Source organism: Teleopsis dalmanni, chromosome 1 (assembly GCF_002237135.1).
Source record: "Teleopsis dalmanni isolate 2A chromosome 1, ASM223713v2, whole genome shotgun sequence".
Taxonomy (NCBI): domain Eukaryota; kingdom Metazoa; phylum Arthropoda; class Insecta; order Diptera; family Diopsidae; genus Teleopsis; species Teleopsis dalmanni.
This window is the reverse complement of record NC_051846.1, coordinates 152,961,122-152,971,674: the sequence shown is the minus strand read 5'-3', so window position 1 is coordinate 152,971,674 and position 10,553 is coordinate 152,961,122.

The following is a 10,553-nucleotide window of genomic DNA, read 5'->3' as shown; positions in this document are numbered from 1 at the left end:
AATATCGAAAAATATACAGCGCGCGAATTTTAAATGAGAATTTCCGAAAACTTTTCGGTCACAATGTATATACATAAAATATTGGTAGTCACTCTAGAAATATTAAAATTTGTCCCTTCCAACAACTTTTCAATAAAGTTCCTAATTACTTCTGACTATGACCAACTTACATATGCCAAACACCGATTGCAATTAATCTTGTGCATACGGAATAAAGCACTTCTAAGGAACATCTTGTAATTGTGGCCAAAGGAAGTAAATAATAGAACAAAAAGCAAACTCAGAACATATGCTTAATACCACGACAAAGAAAAGTTTCTGATACTTTTTCTTACTGAACATCTACCGATTCCTGTGAACAGATGAACACAGACATGCACCCACGTTCTCCCGTGCGAACTTACACTGGAAAGTACACGTATAAGTGCAAGTTGATCTATTGTCTTGTCGCACATCCACCTACCATTGCTTCAACTACTGGGACTATGACTACTTAACAACAACAACAGCAACATAAACAACAACAAATGGAATATTTACTGCTAATACCATAACAACTTTTATTTTTGCAATGCAATATGGCAAACGTTCGTTTGTGTGATTGTCTGTGGGTTTGTTTGTTAGTTCAGTTGTGGGGTATCCTTAAATACCAATTTATGGCACAAGCAGATAAAGTCCCAAATCTGCACTTAATCTTTTGTATTGTTTAATTTTGCCTCATTGAGTTGCCGTATAGAAGAAGGTAACTTATTGCTTCAAAGTTATATGTGCGTCTGTGTATTGACTCTCACCTCAACGCTCGACAAAGCCACAATTTTGGCGGTAAACATACGTTCTTCTTATTATCCTTATTGTTTTGTAGTAACAGTAAAAGTTGCTTGGAAATAAATCGTCTATTTTGTAATATTCGATGCTTCATTGCAACCACAATAACAGCAACAAGACCAACAACAACAACAACAACAATAGTGGTAGTAGTAGAAACAACAAAGCACGACAATAGCTTCATCAGCAACAGGAGCTCAATTTTAGGTAGCTGCCATTCCATTGAACTGGGAGCTCCGAAACATGAATCGCTATTGTAAAACCTTGCGAACTTAAGGTGTTAACGCAAATGCTTGACTCATAAAATATTAAAAAAGCCACAAAACTTTGTGCCGACACTTCTCTACGGCAAGCGGAAGTTAAGAAAATTTCTGTGAGCGAAAAGGAAAGCTCCTCTTCGACGAGTGTGAAAATATTTCCAAGTTAAAATTGTTGTTAAGAACGGAAACATTTTTCTAGTCTTCTTTATTGATGAATTAACTTTTAATTTTTGTTTATTGTTGAAGAATTTTTAAAGTAAAATTGCACACAACAATAATTATACAGGGTTAGGCGATTGAAGTGGTACCTATTCAAGCGATCATATCTTTTTTGTGTGAAATTATTTATTATTAAACTAAATCACAAAAATTTCTGAAAATAAAATTGGTTGCATAAAAATGCGTTGCATGCTTCACGAATGTGATCTTCCGGTATCTTGAACAAAGGCTTTCTTCAGGTCATACATACTGCAATATTTTGTAATCCTCATCTTACTCTCCAAAATGGACAAGATTAAAGAGTCTAAACCATTGTGTAGACGAAATGAAATGAGGCACATGATTTTTTAACCATTAATCATTAAAAACCCTGTTTTACGACCGAAATGTTTGCGTGCCTACAGTTCTAAAGCAATTTCCATGTTGTATTGATTTTGATACCAGGCTTGATGAAAACGAATGGAGAGCGTCCATCGGTGGTCATAGCTGCACATACCATTATTTGAGATGGAAAATTACTTCGGGTGGCCATTCGTAGTCTTAAATTTTCAGCAATGCGTTCAGTTACTTAACTGAACACGCTCATTATGAGAGTTTATGTACTGTTCAATGGAGATCAGAGAATCATTCAGAGAATCAATCATCAGAGAACACAATATATGGGAATTCGCCACGTTTCTGCAAACATAACAACTCCTTTGTGAGGTGTTTGAGCTTATGAAGAATATCTGATTACGATTTTTCCGCCAAATATAACGTAATCACACTATTACGCTTGGATTCGACTTCGAATAACTTTTGTTCTATAATATTTATACGCAAATGATTGTGGTGGCTTGCATATCAATCAAAGGTAGTGGTAATGAGGTCGCAGACAAGGCCAAAAGCACTGAATTTACCATGACTTATAGTTACTACTTACTTATAGTCATTACTTATAGTCCCATTCTACACGACTGGATATTTTTATGCTATTATGGTTGGGTTATCATTTTAAGTGTTGGGTCTCTTAGAGCCGATAGAATGTGACTTTTGTTATTAACAAATGAGACATGGTCACATTCTTCATGACTATCCAACATATATCTGGTTAGAATAAGATTTCTACACCACTTGTCGGCTATTTCCGTTTAATATAAAAAAATCCCCAGTCGCTGATATTTTGGCCTACTTTTGAGACCCGTGTGTCTTCTCTTAAGTGAGAGTTGGTTAGCAGAAATCTTTAACAGTTGGCATTTTGGTTCACTTTCATGAGAGATGAATGTCTTCTGTAAAGATAGGGTCTGAAGGCAGATTTTGTAGTGGATGCAGTGCCTCGCTTAGTTAGATGCTAGTATTACGTTTATTTATATTTTATTCTATTATTATTATATTCATTTAATAAATTTCAGTATGACTTTATAACTGATTAATATTATTGTTAAATTGAATTAATTGTTTTTGACTTATATAAAATTTTACGCATATGGACACTAGTAAAATGGTTAACCCTATATAGATAGATCATATATTGATATTCATTATCTTTCATATGATCCATATGACAAAATTAGAAAAGTTAATATCAAAAGTATCAAAAACGACGAAACAAAAAATTAAGATCTATAACTTACTGTGGATCGTTCTGCCTTGAATCGTTCTGCGGTTACTGTGAAAAAAATTTTGTTACATGGAAATACACCATAAATAGAGTAAGTAATAATTAAATATCTATCTAGACAAAATTAGTACTGGACGGATTTTTAATTTAAAAAATTACTTTAAAAACTACAACGTAACACCATTTTGGGAAAAGAAATTTTGTTCCTGAATGATAGAGTATGCGACTCAAACAGTTGTTAAGAGAGATAACAATCATACCAAATTTACATAATCTAAATCATATAGTTGGGACTTAGAGATTGAGGTAGGCATACCCAATCTATTCGAAATATTCTGTTTTGAGAGTTAAAACATTAACGTAGTTACCGCCACGAAGGTTTGTTTATTTATTTTAAAAATTTAAGAAACTACTTCAGGTACAATTCAGGCGTTTCAGACAAAAATTTGTGATGTAATAGCTATTTCAACCTTGTATTCTAGAATGGAAAGAACGTCACAATTATATCTCAATTATAAAGTTTATATTAAAATCATGTATAACTCAATATTCAATAAAAGGATATTTACTTTATAAAAGTATTAAAGATAATGAGAATTATAAAATAATTTTTTTGTATTTAATGAACATAAATATCATGTCTAATATAGTTATTTATGGCAATCCTCTATTATATATTTATTGTCGTTAAGGTATAAATAACCCCACATATCACAGTGCTATCAACGTCCAAACTTACATAAAAGTAGTTTTTACAAAGAATAATCTGGAACATTATTAAACTCCCAAAGAAGTGGATGACATTATATTAGGTATGAGTTACTCAAGGTTATTTATAGTTAAACTAATACAAAAGCCATAAAATATGTGGCAACTAGACACTATATTGACTATATTGGCTGAAAACAAATAATGATTTGGTCTGATTAGACCTTTACAGTCTATGTAATATAACTCTACGTTCAAGGCTGCCAAAAACTAGATATAATTTCTAAGCAATATATTATAATAAAGTTTCGCATTAGAACCATACATTTTTGGCTAAAAATTAACTCAGTATGGACTTTTCTACTATGCCCCCATTAGTTTACTAACTAAAATAAATATTGTATAAAACAGAATAGTAATTTGGATGCCTGCTTTCACTGTTGGTCAATATTTTGATACTGAATACCTATATTTACTGTAGGGAAAATTCACAAATATCAGTATGATAAAATTTAAAAGAGTCAAGAAATAAAAGATGAAACGAACCTAAAATAATCGATTGATCCAGTTTATTTGAGATGATCTTAATAAATACGGCTAAGTTGTTAACAAAATTTTGGTTGTCTAGTATTGCTGAGTCATGTCTCTAGACATGAGGTAGAGGCATTTATCAGACACTAAATTCTTCACTATCTAGTAAGTGAAAAGGAATTTATAAAAACTTAATTAGACATGTCATTCGTTAATACATATTTCAACATTTGTTACTATACTTTTTATAATATATTTATGTATACTATAGCATTTTGTGTTTATACACATTAAGTATATGGAAAAACTTTGCTAATATGTTAAAACTGTTCATTGACACCAACTTTAACATAATGGCATGCTTGACTCTTTTACGCCCTCAGTATTTCACTGAGAAACATAAATAAAACTCGAGTTTATTAAACAGTTGCCTTTCATCAGCATTGCCGAAATGTAAGCAAATAAATTTCACATACTTGTAGGCGCACAAACTTTATTTTTCTATTTGTTTACAGCTAAAAACTGCAATATTTAGCAGCTAATTATGTTTGAGAAGGATTTTGCCTATATAGCACGCGCTCATCGCTGCACCCACCACTCGTCACCGTCACCGAAACTGCATGTCGAAGGAGGAGGAGAAGGTGGAGGAGGGTACGACCTATTTCAATATTAAATCCGAAATGCAGCATCATTTGACTTTGTTTGGCTGTCAATATTTGTTGAAACCCTTGATAGTGTTCATATGTGGAATATTCGGGTACTACGAATGGCTGTAATGAAAATTTGGCAATTTCATTTACTATTTTTTTTTTTTAAATTTTTTTTTGTTTTTGTTTTTTATTTGGTTTTGCGTTTTGTATTCATCGCTTTGCTTTTATGCTTTTTAATTCTTTTAGTTTAAAATTAATATTAGAAAAGTTTGACTTTTCGTTAGACTTTCGAATATGTGAAATCGTTACATTTTGATTAGATTCGGAGGCGGGGATGGCGCACTGAGGTTGCTCACAATTTCCGAAATTGTATGGGATGCATTCTTGCAAAATAATTTAAGTGAAAGACAAATATTGATGCAAAAAATTAATTTCATCTAAAGGCGCATTAAGGAAATGCCTGTGACGTTAATGTAAACAAAATTGAAAGAAAAATTATATAATTTTTTATCTAAGTAAACAAAATTCATAACTTTGAATTCCTTTGTCGCATTACGAAAAATATCCCGCCGGGAATTACTCGTTACTTTTTTTTTTATTTTTTTTTTTGGTCCTTTTAATATATTTTTTGGCCTTAAAGTATTTATTTTTAGCTTTGCAAATTTTACTTTGTCTTAAGAAGGAAAATAAATTCAATTTCTGTAGACTTAAATTTCGGATGCCTTCGAATGCATGCCGCAATGAGTTTTCATTTCCAATGAAAGTGAAAGACGAACTGTGCGGGTAAATGGGTTTTGGGAGGAGGTGCGGTGTGGATGTTGAATCGGCTAGATATAGACTTTTAATTTTTGAGCGCTACTTAATGGTATTTGCATTTAAAATCGGTAGTGTGGTCTACGTAAGGGTCGTTCGCTGGACTAGCAAGGATACTGCTGCATTTTTAATACGTTCTATTGAAACTGCTTATAACAACAACGACAATATTACGGTGGTAATAATGTTTGTTGGATATCTTTTTTTTTTATTTTTTTTGAAAAGATACTAAACATTTCCTTTTGTGTTTTAATTTGAAATTCAAATTGATTTTGACTGCTGCTTTGTTGATTTTAGTTTTTCTTTTCTTCATCACTCGATTATAGGCGTGGAGAGCACGAGTATATCTGGGGCTGCATTTTAATACTGTTTATTTTTCGTTATTTGCCAAGTTAACTTCAAGACAAGATTTTATTATAAAATCAAGGCGTTTTCATTTTCATCAAAGTTTAATTGGTGGAAAATTCAATATGAGGAATGGCATTATTAAACTTATTGTATTTTTATATATAAATACAAACCAAAAAAAAGCGAATATTTGGATAAAGGCACTATATTTTTTTAAAAAAACAAGTTTATCAAGCCCAACATCAAAAAACTAACATTAGAAATAAAGCACTTAAAAAACAATAAAATAGACACATATAAGATAATAGTAGGTGCAAGCTCATTCTGTTTGTTCTAAAGATCTACTATTAATGAGGCAGGTTAATCAATTACTTATTTACTTAGTTAGTTATACCAACTAGCTCGTTGAGTACTTTGCTGTCGGCAGTTGCCGGTTTAAAGTGTCTTCATGTAGTTGGTGACCTGGACCTTTTACCACGGTTCTCTGCAGCGTTTTCCACAAGGTGGGTACCAAATCAAATGCCTTTCTGGCCGGAGCATCGAATCGACTAAACCAGTGAAGCTGAATATTAATTCGCTTAACTATGTTTAATTAGAGGTATAGTTCAAACAGTTCATCATTCCAACTGAATGCTTATTGTCAATTTATCTCCCGATACCAGAATAAAATCTATAAAATTAACAGATTTGAGTTTTCTTCGATATTAAAACTTAGACGATTTCTAGACTCTCACGCTTTCTAATCACAGTTCAATGCCAGAACTGGTAAAGTGATGAAAAACTAAACTAAGATCTGTGAGACCCTAATCATTGATCAGAACAATGGGAAATATAAGAAAATGGAATTGCGAATGAATTAGTTAGACTAAGTTCAGAAGTATTACCAGTATAGGTACAGATATTGATGTCATTACATGTTGTTCTAAAGTCTAAATTTTCTATGAGTAGGACAAAAAAGAGACAGAAAAATACGATTAGCTACAAAAAATCAAAAAAAGTACAAAAAAGGTGTTAAAAAAACAAAACCGGTTTAGCTGTAATTTATGGAGAACTAAATATTACCAGGCTGAGTTAAGATCGTAGCGGAAAAATTCAACATTGTGAGATACCAGCAGTAAATTATCAATAAGAAAGGACTTCAAAAAGATCCTTAGAAATAGAAGAGCGCATGTAAATTAATGAGACAAAAAACAGAAAGTTGGAGAAAAAGAGGATTAAATTGATGAAAACAAATAAGAATGCCAAAAAGTAAGAAAAGGATATCAAACTTTATATGTTTAATATGATTAAGATTATTATTAATCACAATTTTGCCTATGATCAAATACTTTATAAAGCAATTCTTTTCATAAATTGATGAATAATGCAATATTTTGAGCAAACAAATTAATATTCCTTAGTCACCCCATTAAAATACATGGAATAAACATGATGCATCAATGTGTTGCTCGAATCAATCAAAGTCTTAAAAGTAAATAAAGAAAAACAAAATATAAACAAAAGTTTTAAATTTATTTACTTTAACTTTTTGGGCAAGAAATAGAAGCATCAAACTCCAATTCAATATACATAAATGCCGGAAATTCATAAATTTCTAACAAACCAATTGAAAAGTTCATACATGTCGGTGAATTCAAGTGCGGCAAGTGTTAAAAGTACCATCGAACTGTAAAGATTTTCACACCTTCAATTTGGCAAGCAAATTTATGAACACACCTAAAACTATGCTGGAGAAAATTAAACTTAACCTATACAAACAATACCGAAACATGTACGCACAAACATGAACATGTATGGGCTTGCATAGCCAAAATCAACAGGAGTTTGAGGACATGTTCAAACTTAATTTAGGGTTCAATAAAACCTAACAGAACCGCAAAAAGTTTGCTATATGTGGTGGCAGTCGCAGTGGTTGGAGGCCATGTGTACTACATAAAATCTTGTGGTTTATTAGATTTTAATAATTCACACGATTTACACAGTATAAACACGACGAGGATGCAGAAGTCATATGAGATGCTAAAGAAGATGAAACTTCTTCTTCAAATTTAGTTCCATCATTGTAAGAACGCCTTTGAGGGAAGTTTATTTGAGGAGCGGTACGAAGGAAGAGTATTATAAATGCTAAAAAATGCACTAAAGGGAATTGATTTTCGTCAGTGGTTAGATGAGGTAAATAAATTCTAAAAGATTTTCAACAACATTTTATAGTTGGCTCATGTTAGTTCTGCTTGAGAGTTTCATTAGAAAGTTTAGTTGTGTAAAAGTAATCTAGGATTTCATATAAAACTGGATTTCATAGAACTGTATTTTACTTTATATTACTTTTGATATTTTGCATAAATAATAAGGATTTTGACAAATAAAATTTTAATTTATTTGTGAAACAAATTAATTTTACTGTTTAAAATTAAATGATTTGTGCGTATTTTTGTTATTTTGATTAATTTGATTATTATAATATATTACAATCATAATAGATGTTAAATATTACATATTTTAAGTAATATAAGTTTTATTATTCATATTTTTATCTTCTGCTTCAAATACTATTATAAATATGTTAGTTGAGGTATGTACATGGATTACAAATAGAATAACTAAATATGTATATGGATTCCGTGAATATGAAAAAATCTGAATTCTATACCAGATTTCCACTATGCGTAACCGATTGCAGCTAAAACCTTTAACATCAAAAACATCTTTGACATATCTCAGTTGTAGAACTTGCTGTATGAGTTCTGCTAGTGTGATATAGTAGGGTTGGGCCCTACCGTAATTTTCACGTTTTTTTTTTCAAAAGCTTATTATACATATGTGTAGGGTTAGCCTTTTTGGATTATGCAAAGTGGAGGATTTAAAACAAAAACATGACAATATTTTTGTAGTGTATTATCCGCATATTATATTGTCAAGAGGAGTGTCTATCTCCTAATCTCTTCCATTCAGATGCACCAATGTATCTAACCTATCTCGTTTCCTTATTGGCGTCAATCAAATTTACTTTATTGAAGGTTGTGAGATTTTCATTTGATCCACTGGCCCTAAAGAATTTCTAAAAACCTTGTATCTGCACTATAATTCGATCACTATACATTGGCGTTGCCATGATTCTACATAAGAAGGTAAGTCCTATCACCAAACAAAATAAAAAATGTAGAAGAGAACAATTCATCCTCAAAAGCAGCAAAAGAGCAACAAGAAAAATCAATCCATAGAAATAATTAATAAAGTGCTGCCGACATATTTAATATTCTATGATTTCATTTGTGATTACTGTATAACAACTTAAGCACCCAATAGCTTAGAAACGAAGGGTTTGATGTAATAGTTCATTTTTATGGTAACGACTTTAAGATGTAGTATTTAAAACGAGCATATTGGAGATGTCCATGCCATAGCTTAATCTCTACAAAATTTGTGTCAATGACCTTAAGGATCAAAGATACCATTTCAGATGTTCGAATTAGGATTACTTCTTTTTTACCTGTTAAGAAGCTTGAATACTTTAAAGCTATATTGAAATTTACATAGAGCATACATACTTCTTAATCATACTGTAAGTTTTATAGAAAATATTTTTTTTCGAATGTTATATTCACGCAAACAGATTTGACAAATGTTTTCAGTCTGTACAACAAATAAATTAGCAAAGTTGAGCTATTTTGCTATATAAATTTTCACACTCAGTTTCAATCTTTATCTTGATGATCATAATCTGTGAACAGCTTCGCGCAGATGCAGTATTTACTAACGCGAAAGACATTTTATTTGGGTGTAACATATCTATATATATGTATAATATATATAAATAATACACATAGCATTTAGTTGAAATTAGTTTGAAGATTACTTGTTGTTTTTGTCACGGATTCTATCCATTGTTATAGTCTAACATCCCTGTCCTTTATATTTTTAATGACTTCCTGCTTGAGTTAAACTACAAGCTTTTATACTATTTTTCTCTTACTCTTACTTCAACTCTATCCTTCTTTGTTTATGATCCATTTTTAGTGTCAAGCTAACTTGCTCTAATTACATTACTACTTTTCTCAATCCACATCATTCCTTCTATATCTGTCTTACAGTAGAGTATAGAGAAGATCGCTGAATATTGAGCTTACTTAAATCTTCCGACTACTTTTAATAACTGGAACAAGGTTTCAAATTGGATATTGGTTATAAGTCCAATAAAATCGATACATTTAATCTTTTCACAATTTCTTGTTCAGAAGTAAATTTGGTGAGTTGATATTTAACATTTTTTTATTGTATAAACATGATCAGATAAATTGGTTCATTGAATAATTATTTAGGTCTTGAGCAAATCTATTACAAATGTATGCCCAAGTTGTTTATGTATTCCGTCAACTTATTAGGTGGACAAATGAATAAAATTTGCCAATTATTTCAAATAAATCTAATGTAGTAGTATATATTAATGACATTGAAGCTTCTACCAAGGTAAAGAAAATATTATAAAGCATTTTCAATTTGGAAATCTAGATTTAATATAGATTCACTCTCGATCTGTCAAATTCTGATGCCCAATAGAACGTTTTTAGAGTAATCTAACATTTTTGTAGTTTTGTTAGT